Below are 24,613 nucleotides of genomic sequence, written 5' to 3'. Positions count from 1 at the left end.
TTGTTTGGGATAGTTACACCCATGAGGCTTCATTCTGGCTTGTGATTTCACCCCAGGACCTGTGAGTGTCTAAGAGGAGTCCTTGCCGAAGGTGGTGGAAGGACCCTCTCTACACCATCTCACCTCATCTCCATACCTTGCTTCACTCAATTTCCCCCTCATTAGAATCCTCACCCAGGTCTCCTTTGCCCCCAGTTCTTTCTTGGTTCTAACCACGAATCTTTGCTGTGTCATCTCTGTTGCAACAGGCTCTCCTCCCTCAACCCAGAGTCCCATTGGAAAGATCAGCCAGGAGCTGTCTCCATGTTGGTGCAGCCTGGGGCCTGCCCACCCCTGTGCTAAGGGACCCCCTCCAGGAATGTTGGAGCCCGCAGCTTGGCCATGCATCAGAAGAGAATCATGGGTGTTAATGGAACAGGCTTTTGGGTTCAATGGCCCGAAGATGACTCTGACTGTTAGGATTCATAAACTTTTAGAACTCTATTTATAGCACTTCCATGTGGCACTGAACTAAATTAGAGACAATGCCTTGACTGTGGACAGGGTGGGGACTAGTTTGATGAACTAAGGCCTATATCCTGCACCACAGCCTCCTTCCTGCTCCTGCTGGTGCTGTGCATTACCATTCAGGTGTTGCAGAGCTTTAAATAGTACCTGTTCCCCTCAAGGAAAACTTCAAGGTCTAGTCATTTGCTGAGGGCTAATATTACTCCCACGGGCTAAAGTGCCAGACTGCCAGCCCCTAGACCTGGGGCGACCTCACACAGGACAGGAGGCCTAGAGACGCAGCCTTGCCCCCGCTCTCTGTATCCTCCTGGGAAGGAGTCTTGTGCCTCCTTTGCTGTCTCTGGTGGGAATGGGGGTGGGGGTCTTGTTCTTCTGGGAAAACTTTTTCACAAATAAGACATCCACCTGACTCTTGTTAAGGAAGAATTTAGGTCACTGAGATTTTTTGATCAAGCGAGATAAGGCTTCAGGCTGAAAGCGTGAACAGCAGCAGCAGGTGTCCGTGTTAGCAGAGCTGAGCACAAGTTAGAAAGCCTCTCACATTCAGCAATGTATTTAATCAAATCCATTTTGAGTGGTTGGCAGGGCAAATGCTCTTATCCCCATTTTACATAAATGACATTTATTCTTTCAGCAAATAAATATTTGGTACTTACTAAGGTTTTCTTCTTAATATTCACCGAGTGCTTACTATTCACCAGGCATGCGCTACTGGCCATCTAATCTCTTGTCCAAAGTGACCTTGTGAAGTAGATGCTGTTGTTAACCTTTCCTGGCAGACGAAGAGATGGAAGCTTGGAGAAGTGGTGTTAATAAGCCGCAGAGCTCAGATCTGAGTTGTGCGGTCTGACTCCAGACCCCAGGCCCTGGTCTGTTCTGCCGACTGACATGCAATCTATTAAACATAGGAGCAAAGAATTATCCAGCTACAGCTGAGAAAGGCTATGAAGGAAAGATACAATGTGCCATGAGAAAAAAAAAAAGAAAAAAAGGGTCCTAATTTAACCTAAAGAGAGAGGAAAAGCTTCCCCAAGGAAGTAACAGTCAATGGAGCCTGAAGGAAGAGTGGGAACAAGAGGGGAAGGGGTGAAAGTCGGACAGCAGGCTAGACAGAGAGAGTGGCACAGGCAAAGGCCGATGGGAGAAGGACTGGCACTTCGAAGGACCTGAAAGAAACCGGTTTCCCCTGCTGAGTAAGGAGCATGGAGGAGCAGAGAGAGATGAGGCAGTGACAGGACTTTGCAGCCAGTATTAAGGATTCGACTTGGGTCCAAGAGCACTGGGAGTCAACTGAAGGGAGATTTGGGCTTATCCAAGCTCACTGTGGCTGTTGTGAGGAGAGGATCAGAGGGTGCACAAACGCAGCAGCGGGGAGATTGGAGACTTTTACAATCCTGCTGGTAAGGGAATGAGATGGAGAGAAATGGGCCCAGTCAGGGGACCTTAGGAGGTAGTTTGTGGTGACACTCAGAGCCTGCATGAATGCCCAGCAAGAAGGACAGATCATAATGACACATTTATATGAAGCGTTCTTTCACCAAGTAAGGTACTCTTAAAGTCATTCATTTTTCACTTGAGAACGATATTAAATTATGACAAGAATGAAACTTGGAATGGGTTCAGGTAGTGTCCGTGTAGCTCCTCCTCTCTGGTGCCACCATTTCTTCAAAAGGAGGGGGACAAATTCTTCCACACTTGTGGAGGCCTTGCAGACATTCCTTCTGAGAGGTCAGGAAACCCTGTAGGCCTTTGGAGGACACAGTGAAAAGGGAAGCACCTTTCTAACTGGGTGTCTGTGTGTGTGTTTCTGAGTGTATATGTGCATGTGTTTGAAGCCAGTTTACAAAACCAGATCACAGAACTCCTGAGAGAAGTTCCTGGCAGTGTTTTTAGGATGTTGCAACAGCCCATTTGAAAGGAAAACATTTAACTGCCTGCTTGATTTAAAGGATGTGCTTTTAAAAATTACCTGAGAGAGGAAGATGGAGGAGGAGTGAGGAGAGGCTGCGGTTTCAGGCTCCTGAGACCCATCTGCAGTTTGGGCTAATTGCAGACAGAACATCTCAGTGAGCAGCTGGACACTGGCAGGAGTCAAGCCATGGCATTGCTGGATTAGAGAAAAACCATCTGGGAACAACCTGTTTAGTGAGGACAGCGGAGGAAAAAGGGACAAGATGGGATTCCTGACGGGGGCAGCTGCCCGAGCTGCAGCTGGAAGTACACAAGGGCTTTTTGGCGACCACAGGCTGCCCCAGAGAGGAGTCGGGAGGAGAGCAGATCTCTGCCCGCTGGCAGAGCTGGGACTCGACCAGATGTCATTGACGCTGAAGGACAGGAGACAGCCTACTGCTGTGCAAGTGAGAATGTAATTTTCCTTTATATTTTTCTCTGGTGGACTGCGGAGAGGGGTGGAAAGTTTGGGGGTGGTAGGACATTCTTGAGGAGCACAGGCGCAGAGGCACGCTCGTCCACTCCCCAACCCTCCCTTTGGGTCGCTGGGGTGCGCACAGGGAAGTGCCCTCATTCACTGGCCCAGGTGCATGGGGCCGTGAGTCCAGGTGCCCTTTGGACACACCCCAACAGACATAAGATCAGTTCCCCAACGGGCACAGGGAGGGCCCACTGGACACGTAAAAGACTGTGCGCAGACACCCCTGGCCAGCTCCAGTGGGCACCAGGCCGGAGCGCAGACCACTTGCTCAGGCTCTGCTTGTGCCCACCCAGGCGGGTGCGGGAACGGCGGGCGGCTGTGGCAAGGGAACAGCGGTCGGCAGTGACTCACAGACACTCACTTCCACTGTGCACAAGTGTCTGGGGCCCCGCCCTAAGAGGCGAAAGACCAACTCCCTGAACGCAGCTCAGCAGGCCTGAGGCAAGCATCTGGGCTAGCTCCAACAGGCGCCAAAGGAACACGCCGTGCTGGCCACCGCTGGCGCACACCGCTGCTGCAAGAAACAGGAACCTCTGACACGCCTCATTAGACCAGCTATGGATGCAGCGACACACAAAGGCTGAACTGAGTAAAAACATTCCTTTTTTTTTTTCTTCCTTAAAGGGAAAAGAGAGGAAGGGGAAAACAAAAAACAAAAAACAAAAAAAACCGATATCTCTAATCTGTTTCATATAATCTCTTCCTCTCATCCTTTATCTTTAATTGTTGTTTATTTGTTTGTGTGTCTAGTTTAGCCTCCCTTTCACTCTAAATAAATAGAATATAATTACTATATAAATCCAATACTATATAATAATATTTTCTTACTATATTCTGCATTATTCTCTCCTTTTCTTCTATTGTTATTAACATACAATGTAAATATTACCTATTGTCTTGCATAATCTCAACTATTATTAATCTATCATCCCCTCTCTCAAAAATCACATTTTTCCTCCCTAAAAACAACTCTTATATATTCTTCCTATAGAATAAAAGCTCTAATCTCTCTACATTTATATTAATACTGGCTCATTGGCTGATGATAGCGGTATAGAGGGTGGGGGATATTTTTGAGGGTGTGGGTCTCCTGTCTGGGCTGTGTGTTTATGTTTTTAACAGCATCTCCACAAAAGAACTCAAGACAAAGTGAATAGAGTGACTTTCAATCACCTAGCCAGAAGGAAGATCCTACCAAAGAGCATCAGAAATATGACCAGACAACAGAAACAAACAACTTCAAGGGTAAACCCAAGAACATCAGGCTCAGGAGATCAAAGAGACTGCACCACTGAACCCCTCAGATCTCCTATAAAGAATCTCATACCACAAGGGTGAGAAGTCAAAGCAGACAAACCCAAAAAACAAAAACAAACAAGAAGAATCCAACATGATAAGATGCAGAAATAACCTCTCAATGAAAAGAAAAGAGGAATCCCCAGAAACAGAGGTAGATGGAATAGACATAGCCCAAACGTCAGACATGGAATTCAAAACAATGGTGGTGAAGAAGCTCAATATACTCAACAACCTTAAAAACAACTATGACAACCTCCAAGGAAGTTACCAGCAGCTCCAAGAAAATTACAGGGAACTTACAGAGAACTACACCAGCATAAAAAAAGACATAGAAACTATTAACAAGAACCAGGAAGAAATGAAGAATTCAATCTCTGAAGTGAAAAACACAGTAGAATCAGTCAAAAGCAGACTAAACGAAGCAGAGGATCGGATTAGTGAGCTAGAAGATAATGCAGAGAAAAATTCCCAGACAATACAGCAAAATGAAAAAAGATTGAAAAAGTACGAAGAAATAAGGGAATTAGAGGATAGCATAAGGAAAAACAATATCAGAATCATTGGAATAAAAGAGGGATCAGAAGAACAAGGAATAGAAAAACTGATAGGAGAAATAGTGACAGAAAAATTTCCCAACCTGATGAGAGAAAAAGTTATACAAGTTCAGGAAGCACAGAGCGTTCCAATGAAGAGGAACCCCAAAAAACCCACTCCAAGGCACATCATAATTAAAATGGCAACATTCCAAGACAAAGAGAGAATCCTAAAAGCAGCAAGAGAAAAACAGCAAATAACATACAAGGGAGCTCCGATAAGGCTATCGACCGATTTCTCAACAGAAACACTACAAGCCAGAAGGGAATGGTCAAAAATATTTCAAACAATGAAAAACAAAGGCCTACAACCAAGAATACTCTACCCAGCAAGGCTCTCATTCAAAATGGAAGGTGAAATAAGGAGTTTCCCAGACAAAAGAAGGCTAAAAGAATACATGTCCATCAAACCAGCATTGCAAGAGATGCTAAAGGGAATGTTCTAAGAAAAAAGAAGAAGAAGAAGAAAAAAAAAAGGAGAGGAACAGAGGTACAAAGGGAAATGAATAAATACAAGTCATTAATAACCTTAAATGTAAATGGATTAAATGCTCCAATTAAAAGACCTAGGGTAATGGAATGGATAAGAAAACAGGACCCACATATTTGCTGTCTACAAGAAACACACCTCAAAACAAAAGATTTACACAGACTGAAAGTAAAAGGATACAAAAAAATATTTCAAGAAAATAGACCTGAAAAAAAAGACAGGGTAGCAGTCCTCATATGAGACAAAACGGATTTCAAAGCAAGGACAATAAAAAGAAACAAAGAAGGACATTTCATAACATTTAAATGAACAATCCATCAAGAAGATATAACACTGATAAGCATATATGCACCCAACATAGGAGCACCCAAATACATAAAGCAAATACTAGAAGACCACAAGAAGGATATTAACAACAACACACTCATAGTAGGGGACTTCAACACTCCATTATCAACAATAGACAGATCATCGAAGCAAAGAAACACCAAGGATATACAGGCATTGAAGAACACACTAAACCACATGGACTTAACTGATATATATAGAACTTTTCACCCCAAAGAAGCAAAATATACATTCTTTTCAAATGCACATGGGACATTTTCAAGGATAGACCACATGATAGGACACAAAACAAGCCTGAATAAATTCAAGAAAATTGAAATCATATCAAGCATCTTTTCAGACCATAATGCCTTGAAACTAGAAATCAACCTCAGAGAAAAAAATCAAAGACACCCAAATTCATGGAGAATGAATAACATGCTGTTAAATAATGAATGGGTTAACAATGACATCAAAGAAGAAATCAAGAAATTTCTAGAAACTAATGATAATGAACACACAAGAGCCTAAAACCTATGGGACACAGCAAAAGCAGTCCTAAGAGGGAAGTTGATAGCAATACAGGCATATCTGAAAAGGATAGAAGAATCTCAAATAAAAAATCTAACACTAAAGCTACAAGAACTAGAACAAAAACAACAAACAAAGCCTAGGGCAATAAGAAGGAAGGAAATCATCAAGATCAGAGCAGAATTGAATGACGTAGAGACTAAACAAACAATCCAAAAGATCAACGAAACTAGGAGCTGATTCTTCAAAAAAATAAACAAAATTGACAAGCCTCTAGCCAGGCTCATCAAGAAAAAAAGAGAGGAGACCCAAATAAACAAAATCAGAAATGAAAGAGGAGAAATCACGACTGATACCACAGAAATACAACGATAGTAAGAAATTACTACAAACAACTGTATGGCAAGAAATTTGACAACCTAGAAGAAATGGGCAAATTTCTAGAAACATATAACCTTCCAAAACTGAATCAAGAAGAAGTAGAAAGTCTCAACAGACCAATAACAAAGAAGGAAATTGAAACAGTAATCAAAAATCGCCCTGCACACAAAAGCCCTGGGCTGGATGGCTTCACAGGTGAATTTTACAAAACATTTAGGGAAGAACTAACTCCTACCCTCCCCAAACTATTCCAAAAAACCCAAGAAGAGGGAAAAATCCCAAACTCTTTCTATGAAGCCTATATTACCCTAATCCCAAAACCAGGTCAAGACACAACAAAGAAAGAAAATTAAAGGCAATATCACTGATGTACATAGATGCTAAAATCCTCAATAAAATATTGGCAAACAGGATCCAGCAATACAACAATACATCAAAAAGATCATACACCACGATCAAGTGGGATTCATCCCAGGGATGCAAGGATGGTTTAATATTCGCAAATTAATAAATATAATACATCACCTAAACAAAATGAAAGACAAAAATCACATGATCATATCAATAGATGCAGAAAAAGCATTTGATAAAGTACAACACCCATTTATGATGAAAACACTCAGCAAAATGGGAATTGAGGGAGCATACCTTAACATAATTAAGGCTATATATGAGAAGCCTGAAGCCAACATCATACTCAATGGACAAAAACTGAAAGCATTCCCCCTGAAATCAGGAACTAGACAAGGCTGTCCACTCCCTCCACTCCTATTCAACATAGTGTTGGAAGTCCTAGCCACAGCAATCAGACAAGAAAAAGAAATAAAAGGCATCCAAGTTGGGAAAGGAGAAGTAAAACTATCATTATATGCAGATGACATGATAGTATACCTAGAAAACCCTATAAACTCCACTAAAAGACTACTCGATATAATAAGTGAATTTGGCAAAATAGCAGGGTACAAAATATACAGAAATCTAAGGCATTTCTGTACGCCAACAATAAAATATCAGACACAGAGGCAAAAAAGAAAATACCATTTACTATAGCAACAACAACAAAAAAATAAAGTACTTAGGAGTAAACTTAACCAAAGAGATAAAAGACCTGTACTCTGAAAATTATGTAACATTGAAGAAAGAAATTAAGGAAGAAACAAATAAATGGAAGCAAATACCATGTTCTTGGATGGGAAGAATCAACATCATCAAAATGGCCATACTTCCCAAAGCAATTTACAGATTCAATGCAATCCCTATTAAAATACCAATGACATATTTCACAGACCTAGAACAAATACTCCAAAAATTCATATGGAACCAAAAAAGATCCCGAAGAGCAAAAGCAATCTTGAGACAGAAGAACACAGCAGGAGGAATCACAACACCGGATATCAAACAATCCTACAAAGCCACTGTGATCAAAACAGTCTGGTACTGGCCTAAGAACAGACATATAGATCAGTGGAACAGAATAGAGTCCAGAAATTAACCCAGGCCTCTATGGTCAACTAATATTTGATAAAGGAGGAAAGAACATAAACTGGAGTGAGAAGAGCCTCTTTAACAAATGGTGCTGGGAGAACTGGACAGGGACGTGCAAAAAAATGAAACTAGACCACCAACTTACGCCACACACGAGAATAAACTCAAGATGGATCAAAAACTTAAATGTAAGCCACGACACCATAAAAGTCCTAGAGGAAAACATAGGCAGGAAAATTTCAGATATCTCACATAACAATATCTTCATGGATACATCTCCTAAGGCAAGAGAAATAAAGGAAAAAAATAAACAAATGGGACTACATCAAACTAAAGAGCTTCTGCTCAGCAAGATGAAAAGGAAACCAACCATATAGGAAAACATATTTGCCAATGACATCACAGACAGGGGACTGATCTCCAAAATATATAAAGAGCTGATACGACTCAACATCAAGAAAACAAACAACCCAATTAAAAAATGGGCAAAAGACCTGAATAGACACTTCTCCAAGGAGGACATACAGAAGGTCCATAGACACATGAAAAAATGCTCAACATCATTAGTCATCAGGGAGATGCAAATAAAAACCACAATGAAATACCATTTTACACCAGTCAGAATGGCCATCATCAACAAATCAACAAACAAGTGCTGGCCAGGATGTGGAGAAATGGGAATCCTACTGCACTGTTGGTGGGAATGCAGACTGGTGCAGCCACTATGGAAAACAGTACGGAATTACCTCAAAAAACTAAAAATGGAACTGCCTTTTGAACCAGTGACTCCACTGCTAGGATTATACCCGAAAAATCCTAAAACACTAATTCAAAAGAACTTATGCACCCCTATGTTCATAGCAGCACTGTTCACAATAGCTAAGTGTTGGAAACAGCCTAAAATGCCCATCTGTAGATGAGTGGATCAAAAAACTGTGGTACATTTACACAATGGAGTTCTATGTAGCAAAAAGAAAGAAGGAACTCCTGCCATTTGCAACAACATGGATGGAACTAGAGAGAATTATGCTTAGTGAAATAAGCCAGGCAAAGAAAGAAAAATACCTTATGATATCACCTAATACAGGAAACTAAAAACAACACAAACAAACGAACTAAATAAGACAAAGAGAAGAATAGCAGTCAATAGGGGGGAGGGGGGAGGGAGAAAAGGGGGATAAGTAAGGGAAGGGTTTAGTCAAGGAACGTGTATAAATGACTCATGGACATGGACAACAGGGAGGGATATGATTGTGGGAGAAGGGGTGGGCTGGTGGGGGGAGAGAAATGGGGGAAAAATGGGACAACTGTAATTGAAAAAAAAAATTACCTGAATTTACTAGATACTTTGCCATTGGGTAGATGAAACCTGTTCTAAATTTTGTCCTAACTTGGCACCTATAGGTTGTTCTGACTTTCAGCTATTGTTACATCCTGGCTAATGATAAAGTGGACCATTATTTATAATTCTTCAGTAGCCTCATCTTTGAAGTTGTTTTGAGTATTTCCTTCCAAGTGGTAATGGATCATTGTTTGCAGGTCCTAGAATCTTTTCTCTATTTCCCCTCTCCTGTGGCAACTACACCAGCTATATAATGAGCCTGAAATAGCACATCCTGCCATGAGATGCCATCACATTCAAACAAAATGCAACTGAGTTTGAGGCTTTTGCTTCTACAAAGTAACTATGTATTTGATTAACCAGAAAGGGAGGCAGCCATTTGACTTAAAAGAAAGTACAGATGGGTGTCAGGATCTTTGTTTCCAAGCTGTTGCCTCTAGAATGGTATTGTCTCAATGCCTGAGAGCCACTGACCCATGAGACAACTGGAGGTTGCCTTGAACCTCATTGCATTATCCCATTAGATGGAACCGGATGAGGCCCAAAGAGGGGCGAACACAGCCCACAGAACCTTCCTGATACCTTGAAGAAAATTTATTGAAAGAATCTTTTATTGTGAAATTTCTTGAAGCAATTTGATCTGCTCAATTTCTTAATAAGTCACCCTGTAATTTCTCAGGGGACCATGTGGACAATATTTACTTGATTTGAATAAGTGACTGCTCACATGCATAAGGATGCTCCTCCTTAAAGTGCATCAATTGATTAATGACTTGGGCAAGAATCACTTTACAGCTCTTTGCTTCATTATTAGTCATTTTATAATAATGACTTTTTTACCTTTTTAAAATTCAGTTTTCTTTATGGAAATTCAGTTATGGTTACATGTTTTTGGAAAGGTTAGTTAGTGAGTGTTTGACTATACTCACCCTGTGACCATTTGATGTCTGGCTTTGCAGGACAATTATGAATTGTTTTGACAGTGTACCCTTGTAAAGAAATTCCCAGTGATAAATGGAATCATTTAGCCCTTGGGTCTTTTCCCACAAGCTCCTGATGTGCCTTGTACTGTGCCAGGTGATGGGGATAATGCATGCATTTGGTCTCAATTTACTCTCTAGTTGGGAAGGTAAAGCTGCACATGGAAACATTTAAAAATAGCATATGACAATATATCAAGCCTGAGCAAGGTAACAGGCTGTGTTTCATAGTCATGTTCCACATCAGGGTTGTTCATAGACCAGAGCAGAACATGGAGCAAGCTTTGAGGCAGAGCAGAGCAGTGAAAGCATCATCCTGTAGAACAACATAGAACTGGGCCACATGTGGCTGCAGTGTAGGTCATGAATGACAGAGCTACAGGGAGGATCAGAGGGCAGAGAATCAAGCTTAGAATCACTGTGACTTGAGATTGGAAAAGCCTGAAGTTCCTTCCCCATGGGGTTTTCTTCCTCCTCACTCCGGCAATGTCTTTCCAAACAGATCAGTACAATGCAGTAGTTAAAAGCACAGGTTTGAAAGCCAGATGAACTCAGATAGGAGGCCCAGCCTGCCACTTCGTCATTGCATGACTTTGAGCAAATTACCTTGCTCAAGTTTCATTTCCTTATCTGTAAAATGAGAACAATAATTAATGACTGCCTCATATAATTTTGTGAAGATCAATTGAGATAATTCATGAAAGTAAAGCACACAGCACAGTGAGTGACATCGTCGTCGTCGTCGTCGTTGTCGTCGGCAGCCGTCCGTCTCGAGAGACGATGGCGTAGCTTCTTGAGAGTCTATCTGCACCGCCGAGAATGGCTGTGCAGTCCGATTCGGGAGTGACAATCCCTGCCGCACTTGGTACAGGTGAAGGCAGATGGCTGTTGTTGCTGCTGCTGACGCTGCTTCCGCCTCGATCTTTTCTGGACCGCCTCCTCGTTGCGCGCAGCCTCTGCGCGTGACATACCTTGCCTGACCGCGAGCCTCCAGGCTAGGCGGTCGTCTGCTTGAACTTCCCATGTGTTGAGATTGATGGAGCATTGTGTCATGTCCTTTTTGCAGATGTCTTTGAACCGCAGTTTTGGGCGCCCTGTCATCCTATGGCCTTCTGCTAGCTCGCCGTAGAGGAGGTCTTTGGGAATACGGCCTGCATCCATTCTTTTGACATGACCGAGCCACCTGAGGCGTCTCTCGCTAAGAACTGCATGCAAACTGCTCATATTGGCTCGCTTCAGCACCTCGGTGTTGGGGACCTTATCCTGCCAGGCGACATGCAGGACGCGTCGCAGGCACCTCATGTGGAAGCTGTTGAGTTTCCTTTCGTGCCTTGCGTAGGTGGTCCACGTCTCGCTGCCATAGAGGAGAGTGCTGAGTACGCAGGCATGGTAGATGCGCAGTCTGGTTTTCTCAGTGAGGCTGGAATTGTTCCACGCTCGCCGGTTCAGTCTGGCCATAACTGTGGCTGCCCTGGCGATTCTCCGGTTGACCTCCAAGTCGACTGACAGCTCGAGATGGTGGACCCGAGGTAAGTGAAGTCGTTGACAACCTCCAGGGTGTATCCGTCGATGGTGATGCATGGGGGAGTCCCCGTGCCTTGAGCCATAACATTCGTCTTCGTCAGGCTGATGGCTAGTCCGAACTCCTTGCATGCGTGGGAAAGGCAAGTGACTAGCTGCTGGAGCCCCTCTTCGGAGTGTGATGTCAAAGCTGCGTCGTCGGCGAAGAGCATCTCACGGATGAGCACCTCTTTGACTTTGGTCTTGGCTCGTAGACGGGCCAGGTTGTAGAGCTTGCCACCGGATCTGGTGTGAATGAAGACACCCTCGCTGCAGTCCTTAAAGGCGTATTGGAGGAGCATGGAGAAGAAGATTCCGAACAGCGTAGGCGCGAGGACGCAGCCCTGCTTTACTCCGCTGCTGACTGGGAAGGCCTCAGAGGTTGCGCCGTTGTAGGACACCGTGCTGTGCATGTTGTCGTGAAAGGACATGACCACAGCAAGCAGATGTGGTGGACAGCCAATCTTCCGTAGCAAGCTGAAGAGTCCGCTTCGACTGACCAGATCAAACGCCTTCGTGAGGTCAATAAAGGCGAGGTAGAGTGGTTTATGCTGCTCGTGACACTTCTCCTGCAGCTGGCGTAGGGAGAAGATCATGTCCACTGTTGAGCGGCCAGCTCTGAAGCCACACCGGGACTCTGGGTAGACGCGGGAAGCAAGGGTCTGCAGGCGGGCAAGAGCGACCCGGGCGAATACTTTGCCGACGACGCTGAGGAGAGAGATGCCCCGGTAGTTGTTGCAGTCGCTGTGGTCTCCTTTGTTCTTGTACATGGTGATAATGTTGGCATCTCTCATATCCTGGGGGATGTAACCCTCCTTCCAGCAGAGACAGAGTAGATGGTGGAGCGGCTGTAGCAGGACTGGTTTCCCGCTCTTTAGGATTTCTGGAGGGATTCCGTCGCTTCCTGGTGCTTTCCCGCAAGTGAGGCGGTCGATGGCTTTGCCGAGCTCTGCCGCAGTAGGTGGGGTGTCTAGCTCCTCCATGACTGGTAGGTCTGGGATGGCGTTAAGAGCAGTGTCTGTTACGGTGTTCTTCGTTGCGTACAGCTCGAGGTAGTGTTCGGTCCACCGCCGCATTTGCTGTTCCTGGTCAGTGATGACCTCACCTGTCTTGGACTTAAGGGGGGCGATCTTGGAGGGGATTGGGCCTGTTGCCTTCTTGATACCCTCATACATTCCTCGTGCGTTGCCTATATCGGCGGCTTCCTGAATGCTTCTGCACAGGTTTAGCCAATAGGTGTTGGCACAGTGGCGGGCGGTCTTCTGGACTTTGTTCCTGGCAGCCTGTAGAGCTTGAAGTGTACTGGGAGTGGGCGTGACCTTGTAAGCCAGTAGGGCCTTCCTCTTAGCCTCGATCACGGGTTCCATTTCTTCCCAGTGAGCCTCGTACCAGTCAGCGTTCTTCCGCTCTTTCTTCCCGTAAGCAATAATGGCGGAGTTGTATATGGCGTCGCGGAGACGTGGCCAATTGGATTCGATAATGTCATCTGCCGCCACTCCCTCGCCGAGTGCATCTTCCATCTTGTTGATGAATTGCTGGGTCTTAACTGGGTTGCTGGCACAACTGGTGTTGATGCGTGGGCGACCCTTCATCTTGGAGTGGTGCAACCTCTTCGGCATTATGCGCACCTTGCTTACCACGAGGGCATGGTCCGTGTCGCAGTCTGCACTGTGGTAGCTGCGGGTGAGGAGGGTGCTGCCAATATCCGTTCTTCTGGTGATGACGAGGTCAAGCTGGTGCCAATGACGGGAGCGGGGGTGCCTCCATGACACCTGGTGGATCTCTTTGCACTTGAAGAATGTGTTTGTCACGCACAGGCCGTGGTGACACAAAAGCTCAAGCAGTCGCTGACCATTCTCATTGATCTTTCCTCTCCCAAAGTTTCCAAGGCAGGTGGGCCAGGCCATGTGGTCGGCTCCTACTCTTGCGTTGAAGTCTCCAAGGAGATAGAGAGCGTTACTTCTGGGAATCTTGGATAACGCTTCGTCCAGTGCATGGTAGAACTGTTCTACATAAAGCTATGCTTATTATGAGGATCTGTTATTAATATACCCAAATCAACTATGCTGTTAGCAATAAGAGAGAGAGAGAGGAAGGTGGGGGTGGGGTGGGGAGAGATGATATGTGTATGTGTTTATACATCAATTCTGGCTGTTTTAGCTATCAAGGAGTGACCTGGATTATAGAAACCAGTTGGTTGTCTTTAAATGGCCCAACCCAATAGATAGTGTCAAGGAAACATAAGGAACAACACATTTGTAAGTGGTCCTGTTAGTTGTTACAGTTTACCAATCAGGGTTTTTTGTTTGTTTGTTTGTTTGTTTTTGCATAGGTCACAAAGGAAGACTTCATTTCCCAGAGTCCCTCAGAGGTAAGTTTAGAGCATGTGACACCATGCTGGCCAATAAGATAAGTGAATGTGTGAAAGAGTGATGCGTTGCATCTCCAGGCTGAACATAATACATGTTCCAGATGATAACTTCTAAGCAGTAAAAACTTGTATCTTCAAGTCACTGCTGTAGCACAGCCAAGGAAGGAAGTTGCCCAAACTTTATTGAATATTGCATAAGCAACAAATACATTTTTATTGTATTAAGCCTCTGAGATTTGAGGATTTTTATAGAAACTAACATGGATTACATTTACTTGCAAAATGGCCAACTGGAACTGTTCAAATGCAAAGAATATAAAGATAATTTAAATGTTCATATGAAAATCATTCAAAGACCATGTTTAATAACTATCAATTTTATTAATATACAAGGCATACAAAACAAAAATTTCTATTTGTCGAGTTGTTTATTTTTGAAGTCCCTCTTATCCAAAAACTACTTAACATAAAATAATGTCCCCCAAAGTAGAATTCTGACTCAAGACTGAGAGTAGGGTACATGTTTAGCTCTTGCCAAAAGATGTTATTCATCATACGCTGCTGAGTGAAAAAAAAAAGTCTTGTTTCCAAAGAGTACAGACTGATCCTGCCAAAAAAATTGGTGTCAATAGTAATGTCTTTCATGGTGGTAGGGTTATGATAGTCAAGTAATTCCTTCCCACATGTCTTATTATATTTTCTGGATCTTCTATAGTAAATATGCATAACTTGTAAACAGAACAGATAATGAAGTCATTAAAAAAGTACTCTTTAGAATTTATTTTATTCTTGTAAGCACTTTATCTTTTACAGCCCAATAACCCCTGAAATGACTGAAAAAGAAAACAAAAATGAACAATAACAAAACAGATTATTCACATAAAAAGATTTTGATAGCAAAAAACTTAAAATACAAAGATTTGAACTTCGGCTCTAGCAAGTTAAGCTATGTCATTACTTGCAAGTTTTGGAGAAGACGTGCATAAACGAGCTAGTGGTGTGAGGCTGATTTTCAAGAGAAAGAATCTTAGACTGAAATTGCAGAAAGACCAGAACCTTGGCTGTAAATAAATACCTCTGTTTGCTTTGGAGGGCTATCAATAAGAAGAGTTCACAATAAGAAAGACACTTCTGGGGCCATTTCTTTATGAACCCTCTAGTGGGCCTGCGTCTTCTAACGGGTCTCTTCACAATGCCTGTCCATCATCCCATCTTCTCGCTCAATCCTTGGAAAATCTACGCAGCTCCCCCTACATCCTGTGTTGCGGCAGTGCAGTGGGTTCTCCTCCACCTTCCTTATGTTGTAATAGAAGTAAAATGGAAGATTGGAAGACATAATGTGCTTTATGCAGCTTTCTTCAATACTTTACCTTTATGAGTTGTTGCAATATTATCCAATTTGATTATAGAAATCAAAGAAATAAGATTAGAAGAGCATGGGTTTGTAGTTATAAGATATGAATTCTCTCACCTGCTCCTATTGTGACTTTCAAGTTATTTAATTTTTCTTTTAAAAAGAAGACAATAAAAGCTAATTTCTCAACAAGTCATTTGTCCATAAGAAATAATATGTATGTATGTCTTTATTTTAAATGGAGAAACCTGGTTTATATCAACTCAAAATTTAGACCAGACTAAAACTGAAAAGTTTAGAAATCAGGAGTCCACTTAATTTTTTAAAATAATGAATAAAGCTGACAGGTGTTTAGAGATGATCTAGCCCAACACCCTCTTCCTCTTCAACCTCCAATTGCACAGCGAAAGGTGAGAGACAGGAGGCCCAAGAGGAAACAGGAACATGCTTGCTCAGCCTTACAGCAGGGTGATCTCAGAGCCAGGTGTGTGTCCCTTCTGTGGTGACTTGTCCCCTCCCATTGACCAAGTTCTTGTGGAAGAACTGAGACTTCTTCTGTGGTGCTGCCTTGTATTAGAGCTTATGAGGTCTATTGGTGCCCTGCCAGGTTGTGTGGACCTGCAGCAGGGGCAGAGAGCTGGGAGGGGGTGGTCAGAGCAACCCGAAGAGATGGGCTTTTCTCCAGTGGACCTGACCCTGGGCAGTGATACTAGTTCCTACTCTTTAATAGTTTGACTCTAGGCTTAACTTAGATTTGGCTTTCTCCTACCTCATTTTTTATCCAACTGAAGCTGGGTCTCCATAGTCACCCGAAAAACTGTCTGAACTTCAAGTTGCAAACCCGTCACTGAACTTTTGATAAGTGCCAGGCACTCTGTTAGCCCTGTTGACTCACCTGGGCTTTCTCATGGCAAGTTTATAATACCTCTGCATGTCACTTATGCTTGAAAAAACTCAAGCTCAAATGACTCTCTAGATGTTCTTTCTTAGATTAAACTCAGGATGTCACAGTCTGTCCTGTCAATAAACTGGAGATGAGGGCAGTTTCCCCCACTGACATGGTTTGCTAGTAAAATGATCAAGTCATAGTGGAGGAGGAGATGGTGGGTTCTGATGGGCAAACTGCCAGCTACCCATCACATTGCAGTTTTCTCTATGGTTGAGTGTTGAAGCCAACACAGGCACAGCAAAAGCAGCAGGTCTCCATGTACCATGCATAAAACTCAAGCTTTATCTTCTGTCACTTCAGGATGGGAGGGGAAGAACAACACTTCTGTGGTGTTTCTTTCTTTATTGACATCCACACATAATACGGCTATTCTTTTCAAATTTTATTTTATTTTTAAGTATATTTTATTGATTATGCTATTACAGTTGTCCTAATTTTTCCCCATTTGCTCCCTTCTACCCAGGACCCCCTTACCTCCAGCAATACCCCTCCCCCTTAGTTCATGTCCATGGTCATGCATATATGCTCTTTGGCTTCTCCATTTCCTATACTCTTCTTAACATTCCCCTATTTTGTACTTATCAATTATGCTCCTTAATCCCTATACCTTTTCCCCCCATTCTCCCCCTTCCCCCTTCCAGCTGATTAATCTTCCAAATGACCTCCATATTTATGATTCTGTTCCTGTTCTGGTTGCTTGTTTAGTTTGTTATTGTTTTTGTTTTGTTTTGTTTTAGATTCAGTTGTTTATAGTTGTGAGTTTGCTGTCCTTTTAATGTTTATAGTTTTGACCTTCTTTTTCTTAATTAAGTCCCTGTCAGCTGATTTCTCAAAAGAAACTGCAGGCAAGAAGGGACTGGCAAGAAGTATTCAAAGTGATGAAAAGCAAGGACCTACAACCAAGATTACTCTATCCAGCAAAGCTATCATTTAGAATGGAAGGGCAGATAAAGTGTTTCCCAGGCAAGGTAAAGCTAAAGGAGCTCATCACGACCAAGCCCTTATTATATGAAGTGTTAAAGGGACTTATTTAAGAAAAAGAAGATAAAGCTTTTCGTAATTTGTATGGCTTCAGGTGCAATGTGTGAAACCGTTTGTGGAGTTTGTACTCCCCACAAGCCAGAATATGTCCCTTGCGACCCAGACAATGAACCCCAAATCCTCAAACAGTTTCATCTTTTGCCTTAGACACAGAAAAAGAATCCTTTTCAAATGGTCTCACCTTCAAAACCATGCGATAAGTTGTCACATTACTGAAGGAACTCAAGATACGTTTCCTGGATTATTTATTTGCAATAAACCATGGTCAGTCAGCATTCTTCATATTTTTTGCTAACTTTTTGTGCATGCCAATTAACATTTTAAAATATTTTATTGTTTTTCAATTACAGTTGTTCCATTCCCCCCCATTGTTCTCCCCTGCCCCACCCCAATGAACATTTAAACCTCTCTTTTCTGTAGTGACTCAGAAATGTTTAAAGTAGATATTGAGTGAATACTTCTAGTGGGATTAAAGAGTGATCTGTTTGTGCTATCCACTAACTCTTTAACAGATTCGATATAGGAATGATTAGACCTGATATTGAATATGGTTTCATCTTAGTCTCCAAACCACTTCCCAGTATTGTGTAAATGAGAAAACTTCACTAGTTGTTAGTCATCCAGGATAACTCAGCTCACTGGTGAAGCACTTTCTAGTTCAATGTTCTTTCCATGGTACAGTGCTGCCTCCAGTCATTCAATGGGGTAGGGAGGAAAGGTGACATAAAAAAGACAAGTTCTCTAAGGGAGAAAGGGCCAGGAAATGTCAGGAGAACAAAGTAGAATCTGGGGCTAGGTGAATTTGAGGGTAAGGGCAACACACAGGAAGAGAGACATGGGGCTAGAGCTGCAGGAATGGAGGGACAAACTCACCCAACTTCACTCTTTCCAAGGTTTAACCCAGTTATGGTAGATAGCATGTTCCAAAGAAGATTGAAGGAATGTTGCATGTCCCAGCAGCTGTTTTACAGCATGACAGTATCATCTCCCCCATCAAGGGCTGGACTGACCTATGACTTTCTAGTAATGAATAGAATGTGTTTGAAGTGCCATGTGTGGCTAAGTGCAAAAAACCTATACCATTTTGTCTGGTTCTCTTGGGACACTCACTGGTGGGTCAGCCAGCCACCATGTGAGAGGTACAACCACCCTGAGACCACCAAGCTGAAGAAAAAAATCAGAAAAAGTTATTTTTAAAACTGTACTCATTCCGAGCCTCCTTGACTTTAGCCATCAAGTTAGGAAGGATTTAAAAAATCAATCTCATCATGTGTATTGAGGACTAATAATGAATGAGGCAACATGTGCAGAGATATGCAGGTGTTAGCAGAGGGCTTTTGGAGACTAAAATTCTGAAAAACCAAGGGATATAATTCTAATCAGAGTAAGACAGCTCATGACTCAAAACAAGTAGTTCCATATTCTACCTCCTTGAAGACCAATCTTCCCTTTTTGCTAAAAATGTGGAAAATCCCTGGAATTTGAAGGAGGAGAATTCTATTTCATGAATAATATTTGAGAAGAGCTCTCCAAGGCATACAGACACTTACCTATGGAAATTCTGGCTCTGTTGAGGAAAATCGGCAGTAATATTTGCTACTGGGTCTATCATGAATTGTCTTGAAAAAAAAATTTTTTTTTACACATTAGGAGCATGACTCTTTTACCCTCCATTGTGAATAAAATCCCAAATACTAGCTTGAAGCCCAGGATTTGTGGATATATGTTTCAGGGGGCACATGTTTATTCCCCAGCTGCACCTGTAAGACCTAGAATAAAGCCTAAGACATAGAAAAATATATAATGATGACTAGTCATAACTACTATTACAAGGTGATAGGTCTTGTTCTAAATATTTTATCCCCTCCAGTCCCCTCCTTTTTTTGGTAAGAACATTTAAGTTCTACTCTTTTGGAAGTCGCTCAATAAATAGAAGGGGAATGAAGAAAGGAGAAGAGGGAAGCAGAGAGGGAGTTCCTGTTTGGTGTATGGTCAGTTCTCGAAAGTACTTTTCTCAGCCTTGTTGAGAGGGTACAGTAAAGGTCAGTAATTCCTTCTGAATTCAGCTGGAGACTCCTTGAAAATGAACGACAGAGACGTCTGTGTTTCTCTAGCGCATGTATAAGGGACTGGACTCCTGGCACCCTCACCCCAAATCTCACTCCTTAGATGGATCACTTGGGGCTGGCTTTGCAGTTAGCTCTGGTTTAGAGGCTTACGGAGTCAGAGGCCAAGCGACGAAGAACCATTTCCTATGAGACCGCTCTCATCCCGGAACACAAGAGGGCAGTATTTCAACAGGCTTGAGATTTTCAACGTCTCTTGGAAGTGTGCCTCTATTATCTTCAGCAAAAAAAGCCCGTCGGACTGATTGTTTCAGCTCAAGAATTTTAGAGCCTAGGGAAGGATGCATTTTAAATGACTCCAGGGAACGGATCAAATTAAGCACATTATCTCGGATTTCCTTCCCTCGCCTCCTCTCACCGGCCTCCTCCGCGCCCTCTGTGTGCCCACCCGAGTCTCAGGCCCTGTCGCACATCACGCCCTCTGCAGAGCTGCTGCCCCAGCCGCCTCAACAACCGGGCTTCCGCAGCTTGTCTTTGCGCAGGTCCCCCAAGGTGACCTTTCAGCAGGATGAAGTTAGGAACCGCTGAAAGTTGCGTGCCCGGCCAGCATGTCTGCAACTGGTCAGGGAAAAGAAACCCAGACTACAGCTGGCGCATCCTACTGAGGGGCTACGCGCTGTTCTAGGAGATTTACATATACTATTTCGTAATCTTCCCAACAGCCTTGCAAGAAAAATAGTATTGTCGTGTGGCAGACGAGAAAATAAAGACGAATTTAAAAGCATGTCGAAGGTCAGAAAACTAATAAGCGCTAAGCGGGAGACTCACACCAGGACGTCTGGTCCCCAAGTCTGGACTATACATAGCATTTCCCTGTAGCTAAGCCCCACTTCTCTTAGCCCTGAAAGGATCCCATGACACTTGGCCAGAACATGAAGTGGACGTACTTTCCTAATAAGCATAGAGGGGCAGGTTTCTTCTTTGGGCACCTTGAATGTGAGCTTCACGTTACATTCATCCTCTATCCTGTGCAGCTCCTGGAATGACGTGGCAGTTAATGGGTGCTCAGCGCTGCACAGGATGACATACTTGCATTGAATTAAATTATGGGACCCCTTTGGGTTATTTGATAGATTTAGTCACGATTTTAAAGAAGTTGTTGCGGTCTTACCTTTATATAGAAGCTGTTTCTTCCCAGCTTCTTATTAAAACACTCTTAGAAACCCACAAGTTATGTTGTAATTGCTTTCTTAGCTTTATTCTCATTGATAAGATAATACGTGATTTAAAAAAAGGCAGAACTAATTAATCAAAACATACAGCTGTAATCTGGTTTTAGAGCAATCTGCATGATAAGAGTCAGCCAAGGAGAAATCATTTCTTATCACAGTGGGATCATATGCAAATGAAATGTAAACTTCAGGCCCCCTCACCTCACAGAATGTCAGAGAAATGCCAGGCAGAACGTTAAGAATGGGAAAGCCAATGGTGTTATATTTTTTCTTACGTTATTCTTAATCCTGTTTTTGTAAGAGACAAAATAGCTCTAAATATTTCTAAATATTTCACTCTATAGGGCCCAATTCCAAACTTAAAATATCGACCTAACTGCCCACAAAGAAGATTTTTAAAGAGAAAAAGAATCAATGATGTTGGAAATTTTCCTCAGGAAAGTTTTCCCAGGGGTAAAATATAGGCTGCCTGCCCTGCGATGTAGTTGAACCTATTCACGCAAAGGCTGAGCAATTACTTGTTGGCTATGTCATGGCAGGTGTTGCACTTCGTGGAAAGTTGGACCAGAGGACCCCTGGGGAAGTCCCACCAACTCTAAGATTCTCATAAATGAAACACATGAATGGGGATTGTTTTCAGTCTTAAGTCCATCAGATTGTCTTGTGAAGAGCCAGGACCAGTGACCTAACCCTCCAGCACTGGGTCAGAAGGACTCTTCAACCTTCCCCGGACCCGCTTTCCCACTGCTGCAGACCAGGGCAGGCCACAAGCTGGGAATAACACTTCAAAGAAAAATGAGAGAAACCACAGTCATTAAAAATGGGTCACCACTTCAAGAAATGGGTTAGGAAATGGTAGCTGTACCTCAAATGAGAAAGCCCTATGTCTCTCCTCACTATCTATGTGACAGATGCAATTTTATCAGCACAAATGTCGCAATTCTTTCTTTCACCTCTGAGTCCAAACGCTGGCCCCACTGGCCAGTGTTGATGTACCATGCACCTCCCAGAGTCCTATAGACCATTGCATGTTTGTGATTGCTTCTAGACAAGTGGAGCAAGTGGTCCTCCACTCAGAGCGGTGCTGGGCTTTTAATCCATTGTCATCCTTTCCCCTACTTGACTAACAAATATTTCCTGAGTGTCTACAATGTGCCATACACTGTCATAGATGCTCAGGATACAGTAGTGCACAAGGAAGACAAGATTTCTGCTCTCCTTGAGCTTACATTCTAGTGGGAGAAAGATGCAGTAAAATAATGGACAAAAAAGAAATTAATAGTAAAAATTGCTATGAAGAAAATAGAACATGAAGGTGAGAAAGAGAGGTGCTGGGTAACTTCTTTAGAATGGTTGGTGAAGGAGGCCTCTCTAAGGATTGCCCTGAATCATGAGAAGCAGCAGCCGTACTCAGATCTGGGCCACGACATTCAAGGCAGAAGGAACAGCAAGTTTAAAGGCCACAAGGGGCAAACTTCAGTGTATGTGAGGATCATAAGGAAAGCCAGTGAGGCTGGTGTGTCATGAATGAAGAAGATTGTGGTATAAGAGGAGCTCAGGAGAGGCAGCTGTGTGGACTGGAGAGTGATTGGTGCAGACACAGCCTTGGACGTCCAGATAAAGGGCATTTCAGGACAACCACAGCTACTGCACCTACTACTTGATTTGGACCTTATTCTGGGTACCAGTTCGGATCCAGCTATGGTTACAGTTGACAGGAATGGTCAAAATTCCTTCAGCATGATCCCTTACCTGTGACCCTTGCATCTGAAAACGCAGCTGGGAAACTCCATCAAGTGTCCATTTTCTCTAGGATTGTAAATTCAAAATCTCCCAAGAGCTGTTAATTTTTCCCGTTATATCTCTGAAACCCATATGAGGGTTTTCCTCAGAGTCCCATCACAACAGCGGTCTCTGCTGATCTGAGCAAGTTTAAGCCATATATTTACAGTTAACTAAAAAACAGCCTAGAAGGAGAATGAAATTGATGGATGGGATTTTAGCACCTGCAGCAGCCTCAAGCTCTGCTACACACAGCTCCACATCCCCCAGATATGGATTTTTTTCTCCCCTAAATTTTCTACATTACTCTTATGTCCTATTTATAAAGGCAGGTGTAAAATTCTTAGCTTTAGAAAATAGCTTTGAATGAGAAACTATCAAAAGGCATCTGAATAGAGTCTTGCTGGGACTTGGTGCTTTGGGAAGAGAGTGTCCAGACACCAGTGGCCAGCTCACCCACACATGGAGCAGAGTCAGGCCCAGATCACTTCTGATCCTCTGCTCCCATCACCTCCTGCAGCAGTTTCATTTTAGAAGTAAGTGTCCTCCCACGTTGGCCTCTGCCCTGTGTCCCAATCTTGCTCTGAGTTGACTGCCAGCCAGTCCTGTCAGATCACCTCAGGTGACAGGTCACCATATAGGATGGTGCATCAGTGGCCTGGTGTTGAATCCCACCCCAGCATCTAAGAGGCAGTGTGTCCGGGACATGCAGCTTAATCTCTCCCAGCCATGGTGCCTTACTTTGTAAAGTTGCCTGACTTAACTACCAGCACAGTCATTTGACCGGAGCAGATGGTTAAGGGTTTCTCTTGTATGGGACACTCTAATGGAATAGATGTCGAGAAGGATTGTGATGCCCCATTGGTGCAGAATGGGTTAGACTGTGTCCTGACTGAGAATTCAGAAATCTTCATGTCTGTGCTCTTCATACTTTCCTATAAGTCTGGATGTTTCTCCTAGTTAGTCAGAACATTCCAATGGAAAGAAAAAATGGTTGCCCTGGTTAGGTGGCTCACTTGGTTAGAGCATTGTCCTGATACACCAAGGTTATGGGTTCAATTCTTGGTCAGGGCACATACAAGAATCAACCAATGAATGCATATATAAATGAAACAACAAATTGCTGTTTCTGTCTCTCTCTCTCTTGTCTGTCTCTCTCAAATTAATCAATAAATAAAAAAAATTAAAAAGAAAGAAATAGTTAACATTCAATTTTGTTTTCTTTTGTTTGACTTTCCAAACTAGATTCTTAAGAATCATAATAGGAAGAGCCTGAGGGGAGAAGAACACAGTGTATGCCACCATGAAGATTAATAAGAGATGGATGAACATGTTGGTGGCCCTCCTTCCTCCTATGGAAGAGTGTGAGGATCTTTTGGGGTGAGGGGAGGGGAGAGGAGAAGATGATTCTAAACAGAATTGTGGAGGCAGCCAGAGGCTATATAAGAAATCATTTAAGTATAGAGAATGAAACTTTTTGTTGTTGTTTGGCTGCAAATCTACAGTCCAAGACTTTAAAAATCTAGAGAAGCTACATTTCATGTATCCTAAAAATCATTATATATGAGGTTCTAGTTTTAAAATGATGTGCTAGGCATTAATAGTCAGGGAAAATCAGCCACACAGTTTCTGGTCCTCTTTTATACTCTTTTTTGAACTTAACAAAGACTACTACCAGGGATATATAGAGAGACATTATAAATTGATAAAGTGGCCAATTCACCAAGGAGACAATTATCCTAAGTGAGTATGAAACTAATCACAGAGTTCAGAATCCATGAAATACACACCTATAGAACTAAAAGAAGGGGTAAATCCAAAAACACAGTCAAACATTTCAACACACCTCTTCCAGTAATTGGTAGAAAAAGGAGACAGAAAATGAGTGAAAA

At 42.8% G+C, this 24,613-nt stretch overlaps 1 long non-coding RNA gene across 2 annotated transcripts in view; it reads left to right on the top strand.

Moving 5' to 3' along the window:
• The window catches only part of LOC150015979 (uncharacterized), a 68,804-nt gene that overhangs the window by 11,753 nt on the left and 32,438 nt on the right, over positions 1-24,613 (top strand). For both annotated transcript variants that reach the window (XR_016510023.1, XR_016510024.1), the window contains exon 2: positions 14,259-14,297. This is a non-coding gene — a long non-coding RNA (uncharacterized LOC150015979). The remainder of the gene's footprint in view (positions 1-14,258; positions 14,298-24,613) is intronic.

The sequence above is a fragment of the Furipterus horrens genome, unplaced genomic scaffold (assembly GCF_987537825.1).
Source record: "Furipterus horrens unplaced genomic scaffold, mFurHor1.1.pri manual_scaffold_3, whole genome shotgun sequence".
In the NCBI taxonomy this organism is placed as follows: domain Eukaryota; kingdom Metazoa; phylum Chordata; class Mammalia; order Chiroptera; family Furipteridae; genus Furipterus; species Furipterus horrens.
This window is presented reverse-complemented; position numbering and strand designations above follow the sequence as displayed.